A 12,957-nucleotide genomic window follows, 5' to 3' on the forward strand; every position below is an offset into this window, starting at 1 on the left:
AGTGAGCTGGTATCATGCATTGCTGCGGTGAAGTGGGGAGCGAGTTGAGGTGGACCTGAATGTGGAAACCTCTTAGCCTTGTCTGACTCTAAGAATCGGGGGTGGGGGGGGGGGGGTTTGAGACCGTGGCGGGACAATAGTCTGTCTCCGAAATGCTCTGCACACAAGCAGACAGCCCGTCCCACCCTCTGTCCATTGAGATGTCCAGCTTTAATGCTCTCTGGATATGTTAAGCCATGGTTAAGCTTCCCCCGTAGCTCATGGGAAAATATGAAAGGTGTTGTCGTTTTTGTTTAGATAAATGATAAACACTTTATCAAATTTAAAGCTTTAGCAAATTTAGCATAGAAATCATATGCCTTTTTAATCCTCTTTCAAAAAGTTAATATGCACTTTCATGTCCAAACTCTCTTTTATGTAGTTTTACAGCGAATGTGTTTATTGAAATCTTTTTAAGAACCTGTGAAATCAAAATTACAGTTTAGTACAAGCCTATTTTATGGCAATATATATTCTAGTGTACTTAAGTAAACCTGACATGCATATTTACTGTATGTATGTATGTATGTATATATATATATATATATATATATATATATATATATATATATATATATATAAACATCATAAAACACTGTGATTCATGTTAGGTAGGATTTTAGAAACAAAATTTATAAATCACCTTTGTATATATATGTGTGTGTGTATTTAGATAGATAGATAGATAAAAATATAATTTTAAATACATTTTAGCCCCACCCAGCATGCTTAGCAGCACAAAAACACGGAATTGATAATTGACATTATCACATTTTTATTGATATTTTTAAACCTATATTGACTATATGTTGATCATTCAAGATATAATAATATAATAACATAATATATGACAAAAATTATTGCTGTCAGTCACCCATTAATGTGGCATAATTACAAAACATGGCGAAATTGTAAGACACAACACTCATACAAACATGTAAGATTTATCTGTAAACATGCCCCCAACTTTGCAAAGCATGCTGGGTAATGGGTAGGGCATGAAAATGATAATTTGGAAAAATGTACTGAGCCCTTTTCTAAACCTGAGGCGTGATTGTTCAGTATCAATATAGAGGGGGTTTCATGATGCATTAAATAGCCCACATATTAGCATAAATATTAATGGCTAACATTTGTACAGTTCATAGTCAGATTTTACACCAAGCTGAAATAAGCTATTACGTTTGGACTTTTCCTGAAATACAACGAATATGTTCCACTTTAGAACATTTAGGCAGATAAACAGATTCAAAAACATAATTATTTCAGTAATACACAAAGACAAAACATGCACACATTGCTCCAGAGACGGCTAATGTGCTGCTCACCGCTGGCTTCTCCATTTATAAGAGAAGTAAGCTAATTACTGGAAGAGCGTTGTTAACTTCTGCCGGTTATTTGATCATTATCGGCTTGTAATGAGAGCAAATATAAGACTGCATTCAGAAACACTGATTGGACAGACAGAGTCTTTATGAAGAGACATGATGGTTCTCTTCACCTGCAGGCTGTGGAGTAGATTGTGAATCACGTTAATTCATTTTAGCAGCACCTCGTCTAACAAGGGCCTCCTGAGAAGATGAGAGGAGGCTGTTAACATGAGGACTGACCGGACACTAGAGCCCTCAACTTAATGATGCTGATACTGACTAATCATTTATAACGCCGTGTTAATTATCTAGGTATCCCTTTTCATTTTAATGACAATAATTTGAATAGTCTACCACAACACAGTCATGTTTCTAAAAGTTTATGTAAACGATTATATTATTTGCTGCACAATTTGTAATACATTTTTATTTAAAGCTTAAAGAGTTACAATACATTTACCAGATACATGCATTTAAAACTGTTATCTTCTGTGTGTGTGTGTGGGGGGGGGGGTGAATGGAATAAATATATGCACATTTTTGACCAATCAAACACTCTCTAGAATAAGAATGCCACTCCCGCTAAATAACCTGAATATGATTAGCAAAACAAAGTAGCAAAGCACAATTTTACCCACTAATCATGGAAACTAAAGCCTTTTGCTTCAATGGGTTTTGTTACATATTGTGTGTATGGAGTTATGAGGGCTACACTCATATCACTCATTCATGCAAACTGACATGCTTTTATGATCTGTGATATTTGGAGCATTGAGTTGATAGATTGAGACAGTGGCATGAAGAAAGAAACTTGACATATTTTGATCAAATATAATTGTTTATTTAAAAATGTGTAAATCTTTATATATCATCATGAAAATATAAATGTATATACATATTTAAAAAAAAACAATATGCATTGTGTTATAAATATGTTTCCAATGTTTTCAAACCTTACATTTGTAAAATTTCTAAAATATTGATAAATATATAGGCTATATATAGATATATATATAGATATATAGATAGATATATATATATAGATATATATCTATATCTATATCTATATCTATATATATATATATATATATATATATTAATTAATTTGGATCAAATATTTTTTTTTTCATTTTATACATATGACATAAAAACATTTTTTTATTTAGATGATATTTTTTATCATTTGATTGAAGCATCTTCTTCTCTGATTGATGTTTTCACCATCACTAAAGTGATCTGAAAGAATCTAGATCTCATCTCTCCCATGATTCCTGTAGCATCCTTCATTTGTCTTCCATCCCTAAAAAGACAAAAATAACGAGCTATAAATGTAACGTAAAAACAGTTTCACACTCAAAGTACAAGCATGCTATTTGATTTTTGCTGACGTTTGTCTACATGTGGTGGCTCTAGTAATGTTCTAATCCACTGAGCGCCGTGTAATTAATAAAAACGCCGTGATTAGTTCAGGAGGACATTTGAAACAGGAAACTGAATTCCTGATGCACTGCTATCCACTTCCACAAAAGACAAATACAAGCTTGATGGATCAGTGGAAACTCATTTTCTAGTACCGTTCCTTTGCATTTGTCTGATTATTATTAAAAAAAAAATCCTATTGTGAAAAATCGTGTCCATTTGGCCTTTGGCTATGGTGAACTTGCTATGTTAATTCACTCATTGCATTAGACGTGGGAATGAGATTCGGAAATATTCATTTCTGAGGGAAATTAAACCAACATTGATCATGATGAGGGAAAGCAATGGCTTTACTCCTTTAATTACGGTCAGGATATAAATGTATCAATGTATCATGCTTTTTTAGTTCTGTGGATCCTATGTTGTGTCAGGTGTGTGAAGCGCCTCTGGACTACGACAGAGAAATATATTGCTTAGCCGAAGCCAACCTGAGAAGCTTTTACAGGTACAAATGCTATTTTAAGGGTTATGAATCTGAGAGTGTGTGTGCTCACAGGAGGAGTCAGTCTTGTTAACACATCGTGATTTCACACCTAACCACCGCCATCCTTTCAGGGAGTGAGATGTGTGTGTGAACAAAAATGCACAAATCTACTTGATGCAGTTGAGTCACAAATATCTCTTAAACGTTATGAATATGAAGTGCTTTTTGCCTCTTGATTTTTTCTCAGATCATTGCATACTTGTCTGATGGATAACTTGACAAAAACATTTATGTTATCTTTTTAGAGGTAAACCTTCTGCTATGCTTATTCCTAGTAATCTATAATTCTTAATTTAGAAAGAGTAATGAACATTTTTAGAAAAGTCAGAAAATGAATTGTATAGTTACAATGAGATTATATAATTTGTGAAATAAATTATCATATAAATGTTCCCTTTATATATAAAATAATTTTTTATTTTTATAATTTCCATTTTGATTTTCATTGCACGTTTAATATTTTCGCTGTGGTTTTGCCTTTTTTAATTAGATTTTTTTAACTAAATTAAAATAAAAATTTTGAAATTGAAAGTTTTTAATATATATATATATATATTGCAGTTAACAGGTATTTTATTTGAAGTAGGGAAAAGGTTTCAGATTTAGTTTTCGTTATAACCCTGAAAATGAACAAAAAGTATAAACATAATTATACATAACATTCTTTATGATTTCTTCTTTAAATTAAAAAATAGTTTTGGATTGTTTTTAGTCATTGGTTAGTTTCATTGGTTGTTTTATTCTCTTAATGTTTTATAGTCTTTTTGATGTTTGTATTTAATTGATCATACATAAAATTCTGATTTATTTCTCTGTAATTCTTCTCTGTTCTTCTCTCCCACACAGCCCTGACATTGTAAGACTAATTTAATGTATCAATTATTCTTATGCTAATTAGGGTACAGTTTCCCAAGGTTAGCATCACAGATGGCGATAAAACCTCACATGCATCTCGTCTCCTTTTACTCTCTGTCAAACTGTCTCACAAAGCCTGGAAGAACAGAGCAACAATATTTGCATACTTTTGTCCACTCTAATCCAGCATATCGCATACAACACTGGTGTAGTGTAACACCACCACCCCCTCCCACGACACACACACTCACACACACCACGAGACACACACACATCCCTTTCTTTTCATTGTGCTTTGCTAGCATGTGCCATTTTCTCAAGTCTGAATCCTCCATACAGCAGTCAAAACGGTGGCAGCTAGAGAAAATGTCATAATTATGTTGAGCCATGAGGTCACAACAACAGGAAGTGTTGCCATAAAACTCTCTAATATTTTAGATTAAATATTTAACAAATGAAGCAGCAAGAATATATAATTATACATAATGTATATTTAAACAAATAAATATAAATGTCATAAAATAATAATAATAAAAATCATTTTTTTTATTAAAAAAAACAAAAAAAGTTATATTTTTATATAAAATATATTTTATGTTTGTTTAGGAAAATTGATGGCCAGACTTATGCAGTTATTTACAATGTTGTTGGTCTTATTATTTATTAGTGCACATTATTCTAAAGAATAAATAATTCTTTAAAAATGTAATATAAACACTTACAAAAAATAATTGTATATATATATATTTAATATATAAATATATATTTGTTTATATATTTATGTGTATACATGTATATGTATGTATGTTTTTGTATATATGTGTGTGTGTGTGTGTGTGTGTGTGTGTAACTTATGTGGACAGTTTAATTTACATTATTCTTAATCAAATCACTAAATGTGTTTCTGATCTTGAAGTACACATGTAATATATAAGAGAAAAAGTTTTATTTGTTTTTTTAAAACAATGTTTAAATTTGACTTTATATGGTAAATCATATGGTGATTTTATAATATATATATATATATTTTTTTTTTTTTGCCAATTCTTCAAAAGCGCATGAAGTGTTTGTCATAAACTAAAAAAAATGATTTAAAAACTATATTGATTCAACATTGCATGCATGTTATTGTAACATCATATCATTTTTTAGCAAAATGTAATATCTTTTTTTCTGTCTGACACCTTTCTTCTGTTGCAACCAAGGTGAAGTAAATCAAATTAACCAATAATATCACAGGCTTTTTTCACAATCCAATCAAATGCGATGTCTTGTATCCCTGACACAGACTTATGTAGTATTTTACACTGTATTATGCTGGATTTTGTGAGACCCTATAACCTCTGGCTGTACGCAAGGTTCAACAAAGCTCGTGTGAACTCATTAGGGAGCATTATCTGAGAACATTATCTGAGCTAATCACAAAAGCAGAGTGCCAAGTTCTCTTTCTCCGAGCCCGGTCCTGGTCTAATGGCTCGGGGTGGCAAACGCTAGTTCCTCTTTTCCCATTTCACACACCAGCCGAATTTTACCCCAACAAGAGCCATGAGTTTTCGGGCCAGTGTGCTTTCTGTGACAACAGAGATATACCAGCGGAAGCAATGGTCCATTTTCGCACACACAAAATAGTAGATAAATGGTTTGCATTGCTTAGAAATTTCCCAGATTCTAAAATGAACAAAAGACCCCCATTTTCAGCACATACATACTTATTAAACACACATATAGATGCCATGTCTTAAGGAGAGATTTTATGCCTGCCGTGTCTTACTATTATGTAAAATTAGGTGGTGGAGAGAACAGGAAGATGAAAGGGTTTGGGGGAAATTATCCTTGCGCCAAACTCATCCGCTGTCTAATTACAGTAACATGCTTTCTTCATGGGAGAGTGTTACATGAACCTTTCTCTCTCTCTCTCTGTTGAGTGCTGCAGAATAGGAACGACTGCATATGTGCCGAGGATTTAGATGAATCCATAATTCTCTGAATCCGGAGGTGTCATACACACAGGAAACACCATTAAAAACCTCGTGTAAATAAGAATAAAGAACCAAAGAGGGAAAAAATGATAGCCAAATATATGATATGCTGTGATATTTCCACACAATTTAAGCTTTTAATTTGCTATTAATAATTATCGCTTTGTCATATGGATCTTTAACTTGAATATTTGCATTACTAATTAATGTTTCATATTACCGTAATTCATAAGAAACAAGCTAGACCATCTTCAAAACGCCTCTCGGGCAAGGGGAAAGATTAAATTCTCAGAAACTGTTTACCAAGCTTATGATTTAATTTCATTTTTTAAATCACCAATGAAATCTGACAACAACTGTCTCATAAATGTTCCTGAGTGCACGTCTAAGAACGCTGACTGTTTCTATAGCAACCAGGACTTCTAACGGCAGCTGCAGTGACACGCCGACTTAACCGATTCGGGATTGGCTCTTTCACTCAGAAGGCGGGGCTTCCATCAATAGATCGGCCATATTGATTGTTGCATTTTTCCCCATTCAAAACTAATACGAGTGACACGTCTAGGGTATTCTACAGTCTTTGCTCATATGCACATTCATGTAACGTTATATATTACCCACTATCAGTCTCTGCACATGGCCCTCTCGCGGTTGAACTATAAAATTGCAAATTACTTGCGGAGAAACATTGGTTAAGAAATTACATGCCTGCAAATCTTTAAGTGTACTCCCACATTAATGACATTTGTTCTTTTCTAACCAAGTTTAGCAGTTTATTGCAGTTTTATTATTGATGCATTATCGTATTCTTTTTAAGTTAAGAGCCCCAAATGGTTTATTGCTTTAAAAGCATATTTTCACCAGACACAAAATGAAATAAAGGATCTTTTTTTGTGTAGATAGCATCTGTATTTTATTGATATTGGTTATAGATGACCAAAACTCCCTTTCTAATGGATTTTCATGTCATTCTCTCCTGTTGTGAAGGGGCCCCCCCGCCCCCTCTCCAACAAGAACCTTCCGTGAGAATTTGACGTGAAGATGTCATGACAAGCTTGGCCTTTCTCTCTTTCCTGCGGCTTGTGCGACCAATGGCCAAAAGATTTTGTGGCGGAGGGACTGTGAGAAGCATGTTCCTCTCCCCCTCCTCTCGGCTTTACCCCTCTGGTTCCCATCCGCTTCCGAAGCTCTTAACAGCCCGAGCCGAGAGCTCGTAACCCCCAGCACACCCTAATGAGAGACCCGGGGACAATGCTGGCATTGTTTGGTTCCTCAGCCCAAGAACAATGGATGTTTACCCAAGCAGTTGTCCGACCCAAACTCTACCGTTGATTACTGTTGGGTCTCCTGATTAACTCTGCTCCTCACCCCAGCACAATGGACCCTTTGACTGGGCCATCGTAAGCCCCCTCCAATTTGTCCTCCCCTCCTTCACTTTTTCTCTCCATCGCCACTCTTAACACAGAACTCAATCATGAGACCCGAGAGATAGCAGAGTCTCTCATAGGGCTGAAATATTGCTGCTTAATCACCACTCACTTCACCAAAGAGACATTAACAGAGGAATGAAAACTGTCTGGAAAAAGACAAGTATGGACTTGAACTTCAGTATTGTAAAAAAAGCATGCAAAATTATCTAGCATCCCTAAAATAAGGCCTTTGCGCCTTAAAGCATGGTTTTGGTATATCCTCTGCACATAAAAGGTTTTCCGAGAATATAAAGTGAAAATGATTCTTAATCTTATATACGTTTTGCAGAGTGTTTAAATGCAGTTTATTCAACCAAAATATAAAAAGAAAAAATTTGTCATATGATCCTTTAGAAATAATTTTAAGATGCTGATTTGCTGCATTTTTGATGAAAAAGTGTTGAAAGAGTTATTCTGCTTTACTTTTTGTTTCTTTTCACAATTCTATAGACAGTTCAAAAGAACAACATTTATTTGAAAAAAAAAAAACATGTATACATTTCTTTACTGTCACTTTTGATCAATTAAATGCATTGTTGCAATTTAATATTAATTACTTAACCCAATACTTTTGAACAGTATTCAAATACTCCGGGTGTGTGTTCACGGTGTGTGTGTGTTCACTGCTGTGTGTGTGCACTTTGGATGGGTTAAATGCAGAGCACGAATTCTGAGTATGGGTCACCATACTTGGCTGTATGTCACTTCACTTCAAATTCTCTAAATACTATACTAAATTTCAGCAACATAAACTGCTGTTGAAGTTTATATCATCAAATCTAAGTTATGTTATAGCTATACTGGTAGCACTTTATTTTACAGTCCTGTTCCCCATGTACCATGTACTTATTATAGTAATTGCAATAACTATGTAATAACTAGGTACTAACCCTGAACCTAACCCTAACCCATGTAGTTACCTTGTATTACCAGAACTTTCTTAGATAAATACACTGTAAGTGCACTATAAGTACATGGAAGTACACGTACTGTAAAATAAATTGCAACCGCTATACTATACCAAAACTTACACAAACAATGTTTTGTTTGCTTATACTTATACATTCATACATCCATGTTTATCAATGATTTGGATTCAAACTTTCACACAACATATTTCAGATGTAAATCCCTGTGTAAAATGGGTTTAAAGTGATCCTGGTTTTATAAAGCTTGTAAATTTCAAGTCCAGTTTTACAGTGCCTCTTCACACCATCAATGCACATACTGTATGGAATGGCCCACAAATTTTGTGCAAAATGCATTTAACAAAATCTGGTGGGCTGAAACAGTCAATTAAGTTGAATTCTTTGCATCCAAGCTTTTCCCTTTCAATTTAATTTCGCATGCATATTGCATGACATCAGCATATCAATCTACTCACTGTAATTCAGTAATGTGTCAACTGATTAACGAATAACATTGGAAACACACTACATGAATCGCATTTCAGAATTTTTAGAGCCTGGTCTGTTGCCTTTTGAAATAACGTGCAGCTCTGCAGTGTGTGCTTCTATGGCCGTCAGCACTGCGACATGCATGCACACACACACACACACACACACACACACACACACACTCCACTGAATGTCTGCAGTCGGCCCATCTGCCCAGCAGAGCTGCTCAGTATCCAGGCTCCAGTATTCAGATGAGACCCGTGCAGATTAATAAATCATTAAGACGGTGCTGTCTATAACGGCCTCATTCACACGCTCTCTGGACACTGTGTGTCTGCTGCGAGCCCGGCATTAGACATGCAAGAATGTTAATGTCGACACGCATTATAAGAGGCTTGTGAGGCGTCTGTCTGCATGCTGGGGCTGTGCACATCTCGCCATATTGTGTCTGAGAGAGAAGCCCTCTAGTCTGGAGTAAGAAAGCCCACTTTAATGTACCAAAGGACAGACGTACCAATAAACGTATAGAATATGGCCTAAATATGAAGCATTTTGTGACTATGATTTTAAAACAAAACTCTGGTCTAAGAATGTAATATTTATTGAATGTAAATTAAATGTATTCAAATATAAATGAAAAACAAATATAAATCAGAATGATTTTAATAAGAGATACTATTATAGTTTTTATTAATATTTTGAATCCGTTTTTTTTTTTTTATAACAGAATTAAAATGAGTTGAAAAACATTTTCTTATACAACGTGTGTGTGCAATTTCTTTCTTTGAATTAGCAATATTTTTTTTTCACATAGGAGGATAATTTAATGTTTCTTCCTTTTTCTTCCCTTTTCTTTTTTTTACGTAAAAACATTAGCGCACAGGAAAGGACACCTGTTTTTTCATTTTTGTTCTACTTTCTAGTCCATTCAAAGCATTTTGTCTCCTGCTTAACCCAGCACTTTAAGTACACAGTGAGGGGGGTGATTGCATCACAAAGAAAAGCACCAAGTCCATACCCCTATTTTGGCTTTGCAATTTGCATGCATTTGCATGATTTTATTATGCACATGCCTTTTGTTCCCTGGGTGGGAACCATGAAAAAAAAAAAAGAGCCCATGTAAATCCACCTCACACACAAAAATACACATTTGCAGTTGGATAGGAAGATTTTGATGAAAGCTGGGCTGCTAATATTTACACAGCGGTACATGTTTAGCAACAATCAACAAATTAGCTGCTGATAAAATATGGATAGTTCTTTGTGGGTTGTTTTGTTGTTGCTTATTGATATTTGCATGCTGTTTTATTCTATTATTTATCCTATTTCTGTGCAAACACACACACACACACACAATGCTTTCAGCTTCATGCAGACCCACCGTTTCGTCATTCACATCATTAGCGTCTGCTATCACAGAGAACTTCAATGGGAGTCTAATGTAACAGTCCAATTCGACTGACTTGATTTGAAGAAATAGGTCAGGGGTTTAATGTTGCCTTTGGCCTGGTTTAGAACCCTGATTCAGACACGCACACACACACACACACACACACACACACACACACACACACACACACACACACATCGTGATTGTTGAGTCTTCTGGCTCAATAAACATTTTCTTTGACCAAAGTAATTCTTATAGTGCAGCAAAGTCTTTTTTCGAACACGTCTTTGGCATTAACAATGCAACTTAGCATTACAATATTATTAACAGCCATCCATCTAATTTTTTTCCACTCATGTTTTTGGTCATTTGAATGCATATCTTTTTGCTTTTGGTTTTGTATGCATGCAGTAGGAAAACAAATCTCAGATGGGCTACGAGCATCTTGAGCAAACACGCACATGTGTATGTGTCTATGAATGGTCTGCAGAGGATGTTCACATCCCTTTTTCTGGCCTCTGGCTCTCCACTCACCTCATGTTGCATCAGCCTCATGAGGCAGCGCTGCCTCCGCTTCCTCCTGCGGGCGACTCCGAGCTCCAGCTGCCTCAAACACACACAGAGAAACACAGAGATTTCATATTATACCCACAACAATAAAGGCATATACTATTCTGTTAGCTTTACTACATAATGGAGCTCAGTATCTCATATTTATAATTCATGAATTACATTTGCTGTACATGTTTATCCAAAGCAACTTAAGAAAACATTTGATCAGTTCATGCATTTCTGGGGAATCAAACCCATGACCTGCTGTTTGAGCTACATTTTAATTACACGATACAGACTATTTTTAATGCCATTTTATGCAATAAATTTTACTAGACCGTATTTGATTGTAGTTGAAATGAAAAAAAGTTATGCTCAAGCCACTGATGTGACTCTAAAATGATCACAATTCCTCTCTGGTATCGCTGTACTATGGAATGTTTCTATTGTTTTTATAGTGCATGAGTATAAGTGGCAACTATTATTGCATGTACATCTTAAATGTGTAAATTATTAACAGCGTTTCTCATGTCAGCCATCTATCTGTACTCATTTTGGTCATATTTCATTTATGCCACTGATGTGATTTGAAAAGTAAGCAAAATTCCTCTCTCGGTATCACCAAACTATGAAATGTTGAGCATGTTTAAAATGTGTGCAATGTTCTGATATAAATGGATTAGGGTGAAATATGAAATGAGTGTGTGAACTATAAAACACATTTGTTTTCATTGTATAAAAGCAAAAACTATTTCTTCATCCATGTGGTTTAAGTGGTTTATCTATGCAACAATGCTGTACGTAATGGTGAGCTCAATATCTCATATGGTACATATAATATCTAATTTACAGGTTACATTTACCATACATTTTTATCCAAAGCAACTTAAATTGGATTCAAAACGATACATTGGATTCCTGGGGAAACAAACCCATGACCTACTGGTTGAGCTCCCTTTTATTTACAACATACCAGGCAGTTTTAATGGACGTTATTTGATTGTAGTCTAAAAGAAAGAATAAAGGCCACAATCTAAATACGTTCATGCTTAAGATTTTTTTCACAAGTACTTAACTATCAACGACACCTATTACTGCGTGAATATCTTTAATCTGATAGAATTATTTAACAGCGTTTCTCATATCTGCTATCTATCTGTACTAATTCTGTTCATATTTCATGAATGCCAGTGATGTGACTTCAAAAGTAATCAAAATTCCTCTCTTTCCTGTCACTGTACAATGAAATGTTGAGCATATTTAAAATGTGTGCACTGTTAAGTAGCGTGTAAGCTAAAGCAGTCATTAAACACATCTTTGTTTTCGCTAAAGAAACGCAGAACTACAATGTCTTCATCTATATGCTCTTTATACTGTACATGTGACGCCGAATCAAAACACAAGATGCCAAATGTTCATCAAAAGTGGCTCTCCTGAGAATCTCCAGGCAGTGTGATTACCACCAATCATACGCCGGAGCTCAGGGTGCTAAACCAATGAAAATGGTGCTAATTAGAAAATTGGTATTCATGGTAACAGGCAGCCGTTGTGCTGTCACATATGCAAAGCGCGCGAGGTGTGTGTGTGAGTGTGTGTGCCAGCAGACATTTTGGGATTGCCCTCTCAGTCTCCACTGCCAAAGCCATAAGATGGTGGCAAACAGGAGGCATCGCTTCCACGGTGGACAATGACGTGTTTGGAGATGCCCATGAACCGCTGACGGTTAATTAAAAGGGTCTTACTGTACAGATTATCATTTTCAGATTACGTCTTTTCAACGTCACACAGATCAGTGCTTTTATTGCTTTCCCTGCAGTCAAAAAAGCTTTATTTTTATATTTGATTGTTAAATTAACCTTGGTTTTGTCGGAATACAAAAATACATTGATTTTTACAACAAAGCAAAAAAAAAATATTACAGTCAAGATTTCATGCTTGCAACA

The sequence above is a fragment of the Carassius auratus genome, chromosome 10, assembly GCF_003368295.1.
Source record: "Carassius auratus strain Wakin chromosome 10, ASM336829v1, whole genome shotgun sequence".
In the NCBI taxonomy this organism is placed as follows: domain Eukaryota; kingdom Metazoa; phylum Chordata; class Actinopteri; order Cypriniformes; family Cyprinidae; genus Carassius; species Carassius auratus.